The 6,000-nt window shown below is 35.4% G+C and overlaps 1 protein-coding gene across 3 annotated transcripts in view; it reads left to right on the top strand.

Annotated features, from left to right (window-relative positions):
- The first annotated feature begins 4,815 nt into the window (after positions 1–4,815).
- frem1b (Fras1 related extracellular matrix 1b) overlaps positions 4,816–6,000 on the top strand; it is a 136,768-nt gene continuing 135,583 nt past the window's right edge. For all 3 annotated transcript variants that reach the window (XM_073862231.1, XM_073862233.1, XM_073862234.1), the window contains exon 1: positions 4,816–4,947. The gene's annotated coding sequence lies outside the window, so the exon portion shown is untranslated. The remainder of the gene's footprint in view (positions 4,948–6,000) is intronic.

Genomic DNA, 6,000 nt, shown 5'->3' with positions numbered 1-6,000 from the left:
TTGTTTGCTATTTGCTAATCACTGCAATTTTTTCCCGGGCACCACCCTCTCGCCGTAGTAACCGGAAATAATGAGAGATCCTTACAAGGAGGGCAGGAGATTAGCGTTTTTGATTAAAGATTATGAGGGCACATAAATAAAAAAAAAAACAATGAAGCTCACAAATAAGTCATTTGTAAAAAAAAAATACCACAATATAAGTTTTTAATTTCAATTTTGATTGTGACTTAAAAAGTTTCACCTACTTTTATAAATTTAACACAAATGCAACAACTCTCGACATTCTGAATATTTAGTTAGAATTCATTCTTGGTAGCATAAGTTCAAAGATTTAATGAGATATTGTAAATGTTGAAAATGTGCTGCTTTAAAATAAAAAAACTTTTTTTATTGCAGATTTTGATGTCTGATCACATCTGAGCACATTTTGAGAAGTTGGTGAGATCTCCTAAACTCCAGAAGAGATACAGGTAAGATTACTATGGCATTGACTCTAATATCATTCTTACCGTTCCCTAACCTCATATGCCCAATCCTATAGCTATCTAGAAAAAAAATGGAAAGATTTTTTATTTCCAATGGAAAATCATGAGTGTGTCTAAAAAAACATCCTGAAAGTCACAAAATCAAAAGATTCAGCTTCAAAAACCGCCGATTTCTTTGCAGCTAGTTAGAAAGGTGTTTGTTTTTTGCATATTTAATTGGACAGACATTATGTTTTTCATTTTGGAAATAGAGTGCTGTGGTAACATATGTTCACCAAACCCCAGCAGATGTCCATCTCAGTGCTGCGGCATAAACCCAGAAAAGCATGCAGACACTTTGAGCTAGTGTGCCATGGGCATGCTGTAACATCTCCATCACACTCTTTTGGGACTTTAATGCTTGACATTTACAATTACACGTAACGTTGCGCATTCAAGCTTTACCGAACGCTAAATTGTCATCAGATGCACATGAATCGAATAATGTAGGGGGCAAAAACAAAAAAGCGACGATGCCCGTATTCACGGCACATTCATGCATATGAATAGCGACGGGTAAGAAGGAAAGTCGGCCAGAAAAGAAACAGAATATGGAAGTGTTGCCATCTGCAGTGCATCTCGTGCTTGGCAGTGCCATCCGCTTGCCTCCCTTTCACAGCGAACGCGGATTAACGGACAAGTGGAGCTGTCTGGCATTCACACTGGCCTGATGCAGCACCCCAGAGACACAGGAACCCTCTGCACACCAAAACCCACTGGATAGAAGGCCAAAATTACATTTTAAATCACCCTCTACTTTGGTGGTTACCTGGAGAGCTGCCCTAGCACTTTATTACTGCCCTAGCACTTTATTACCTCCCTGCAGGTGATGGTTGCTGGAACAAGCCTGGGTTTGGACACAGGGGCCAGATCCTAAAGAGTGTCACCGTTGGCCTGTAAAATGAGTCTTCTTATATCCTGCCCTCTGTCAGGTTTAAATGTTAATAGGCTGCATCAGAGTCCAAGATCAGTGTTGAGCTATAATACCTTAACCTGAGAAACCTAAGGCCTTGAGAGAAAATGCAAATAGGAAGGGCTTAGTAAATATTTAACTGATCATCGGAGCTTTGGTCTGGTAGTTGACGCATGTGTTATGCCACATTGAGTCAATGTAGGCTTGAATCTGGTTTGTGCCTCTTTCCTCTGTCTTGTCTCTACAGTTGTATTAAAGGGGCCATGGCGTGAAAATGTTAGCATTGCCACTTGGTAGGTGTGAGCAAAAATAGGTCATTGAAATTTGGCTTTCCTTATGATGTCATAAGGATATCTTATTAGAATAATACCGCCCCCTTAATGTGCACTATCCAACCACTGCACTGCCATTTAGTGCAGAGAGAAAGAAAGAGAGAAACAATTATTCACAGCACAATTGAGTTTCAATTGCATCAAACCACCATCATTGTGATCAGTGTTGGCACTTCATCAGCTCATTTGCATTTTAAAAGACACACCCAAAACGAAACATTTTTGCTCAAACCTACAGAGTGGCAATGCTAACATTTTCATGCTATGACCCCTTTAAGACAAGTGACAAAGAACCATTTTTATTGTTATTATATAAGGAGTTCAGATGCAAAACCCAACAAAGTCAAATTTTCCCATTTTTGGAAAACTATGACATAGTGAGAGTCAGTTTCTAAAATGTCACACGGCCACAGGTGGAACCAATTTGTTTTTACATAGCACTAATACCCTGTTTTAAACCTAAACAATCTTATATATCACTGGAAAGCTCAAAGAGTGTACTTTTCATATTTCATCACCATTCGGGGAAAATTATGACATAGTGAGAGTCAGTTTTAAAAAGGGCAGGGGCCCAAAGGTAGGCCACATTTGTTTTTACATATAATAACATTAAAATCTTACTCTAACCCTAAAAAATCATGACAACTAGATTACCGGAAAGCTTACAGAAGGTAGTTTTCATATTTCAAGGTCATCTGATGATAGAAATAATGTAGTGGCAGATGACAGTTTTTGTTACATGACCCCCCCCCCCCCATAGTAATGCATATGAATTATTATTTATTCATAATGTTATATTCTATTATAAATCTTCAAAAATGTTGACAAATTATGTATCATTGGAAAGCTCTAAGAATGTAGTTTTCATTTGCATTTATAATAATGCAGTGACAGTAATTTATTAATATGTGACAAGAGTATGCAGCAAAACGTTGACACCTAGTGGCCGTTGTTGGTAAAACCACTAAAACTGTGACACAAACCACATTTGTGATTTTAACTTCACTCAAAAAAAATTTTTTTGCACCTTGTCTAATTAACTTAAATGAAACAAGTTGATACAACACAATTTTTTATTTTTTTGTCTCAACCTATTTTTATAATGTTCAATCTGCTTAAATTTTAAAAAAATACTTGAGCTTAATCATTTTATATTGGGACCACATTAATGATTTTTGTTGCTATTGCTTACTGGGCCCTGAATCTGTATTTCCCAGCATGCTTTGCATGCAACTGCCTTTGGAGAGTAATTTTTTTAATTAAGTGTTATTTTATGCATTTTTAGGTAAAGAGAAAGACTTTGTAGTGTTTAATGTTGGTTTATCTTATTGATTTAGAAGAGTTTGTATTATATTTTTACAAATTGTTTGGTTACCATCGTGCAGAAGAGTGGTGCTTGTGGTTAGGTTGTGGATGTGACGTACATATTTCATTAACTGTGTTAATGCCTGTTTGAAGATCAATCTCTTCTCACATGTTCATCTAATGTGTCATTAGCATGCTAACGTGTGCTTATGCTAATTAGTATTATATAGAAACTGACAATTGGTTTAACTAGACTTTTTTGCTTGAATGAACTTGTTTTGTCTTTGTTGGACAGACCAGAATTAATTGTGTGGAAAAGTTTTCCTAAACTGAATTAAGTTTATTGAACAAGATATTTTTATGACCAATGAAAATATATTTATTAAGTTGGTGCAACAAAATATTATTTGTTTGTATTAACTTATTGTATTCTTGTTGTACAAGCCAAAACTAATTTCGTGGAAAAGTTTTCCTTAATTCAATTATGTTGAATGAACAAACTATTTTTTTGAGTGTTGAAATTTGGATCACAACTACTTGAAAGTTATGGCTTCATGTTTGCATTATTACCTGTGTGAAATATTTAAATTTAATTTATAAAATGAATATGTTTTTGAATTATTTTATTTCTTAAAATAAATTTAAACTGCTATAACAATATTTTATTTAAGATTTTCACCTCTGTGGAGAACCCTAAAGTATCTTCTTTAAAACACGACCAAGAGTTATATTAATTTGAAGGTACATCACAAACCCCCCCCCCCCCCCCACTCAAAAGGGATTTGAACCACATAAGGGGTTAAAGTCATTTCATTGGTATTTAACAATTTGAAATTCATTCGCTGCAAAACCCTCTAAGTGCATGCAAAAATATCTACAAAAAAAGTCTCCCATCATTCTTCACTGTGCTTTCTGAATAAATGTAAAAGGCTCAAACCTCAACCGGCTAAAAAAACACCTTGACGTATGCATTTCATCAGTCAATTTGTCTTCCATGCACGAGGACTGAAAAACTGAGCCGTTTAATGGATTCTGCCAGCGAACCGTTAGTTTTAATGGCCTGATGAGGCCCGGCTTAAACGAATTTGAAGCGAGAGCATTTGGTCAATATCATCTTATTTTTGAAGGAGGTGGCATTTTGCAAATTCAGTGTCATGGAATCAGGCAAGTCCTAGACTGTCAAAAAATGGTCGCTAGTTGTCACTGGTATATTGGTACCAAAGAGTGCATATTAAACCTCAAAGGTACACATTGGTACATATTAGGACCTTTTTAAATGATACTGGCCCAGTGACAGCTTGGTACCATTTCTTCTGACAGTCTAAGCTAATATTTATTTACGTGATTTTTTTAATGTATACTTTAGTTTACTGAACGTACTATTGATCTGTTAACGTATTTACTTGCATTCATCTGCATAAGGTACATAATTTGGATGAAAATATAATTGTGAGGCCATCATTCAATCCCTCATTGTCCATTATTATGTAAATCACCCTTGGCTGCCATTTCCACACTCCACTATGAAAAATAGTCCTGGAAGCTGGACACGACCAATAAAGGTTTTGCAGTGATCATGGTCTATGCCCAGAATGCCTCATAGTAAAACATTTTACATCAATTTAGTAAGACACTGTATAAGTTTATTTGGCACTGGGCGTTACCATAATGATTTGAGATTATTTAGTATGTACTGTAAAAGATACTGTACTCCTAAACTATTTCATTTTATCATTTTAAGGTGCAAGCGGCTGCCAGTTGTTTACAATGAAGGAACAATCATGCTTTTATATTGGCTGGCTGTCCCATAATTCATCGCTGCATGCCTGGCTGTTCCTAACACGGAGACGTAGGTGATTACAGAAGATTAATGGTGAGTAATGGTACGAGGGGACTGTGACTGTGTCACAGGAGAGATGGCTTCATTAGTTACTGCCCCTAATTACTGTAATTACCCCAAGCTTGTCCTCCTAAATGTTCAATTATGCGTCTGAACCTCTCCCTCCGCTCACATCACTCAGCAAAGCAACAAAACCAAACTAAGAATTTGTATTGGGGTGAATTTTGACATATGAAGAGTTTCGTTGCAAAACGAGATAACCACCGTTTTTTTAATTGTTCAGAAATCTCGTTTTTTGGTTGTGCATTCCAATTAATTTCAATGCAACTGCAGTTGGTTTGTTTTGATTTAAACCTTCATAACTTAAAAAATACAGCTAAGTAGCACCATAAAAACAAAATAATAACATGATAACATAATAATAAACATGTTTGACAAAAATGTTAAAAAATAGATTTATCTCGTTTTGCAACGAAACTCTTCATATAATATTTGACATGGAATTTTGCTACTTTTATGGCCTAAATGTGTTTGAATGAGTAGATAAAATTGTATACTAGACCTTCCTAAATAAATGACCATTTCTGCGAAATCCAGGCTAAAGTATCATAATCTAATAATGAGATTATGCGCATCAAAGTTTGATTATACATTGATTTTAATCTTTGACATGACCTTACTCAGTCATATTAAAGATATTAATGTTATATTTTCACAGAATGTTCTTTACATTATGTAGGTTAATTTTATGTAGAAAAAGTAAATCACAAAATAAACATTATAAAACGGCTCGTTCTGGTTCTTCATTCTGATTGGTTAAAACGCGTTCTAAGCCGTGATAAAATACCCCGGTAAACCCACGGTTCAGACCGCATCACAAGTATCATTGCGCCACTGTTGCTGCGTACTGATTTATGAAAATAAACACCACAGTCTTTAATCATATTAAAATTTTTAGATATTCGAGTCATTTCGTCAATAAATAGAAAACGTTATCTGGGTTGTTTTTGTCTTAAATGGATATTTCCGCTATTGTCCACTAGATGGCAATCTTACCCAACTTAAACACAGACGGATTCACTCGAC

The sequence above is a fragment of the Misgurnus anguillicaudatus genome, chromosome 23 (genome assembly GCF_027580225.2).
Source record: "Misgurnus anguillicaudatus chromosome 23, ASM2758022v2, whole genome shotgun sequence".
Lineage (NCBI taxonomy): Eukaryota > Metazoa > Chordata > Actinopteri > Cypriniformes > Cobitidae > Misgurnus > Misgurnus anguillicaudatus.
Note: the sequence above shows the minus strand (reverse complement) of the source record. Positions and strands in the feature narration are given on the sequence as shown.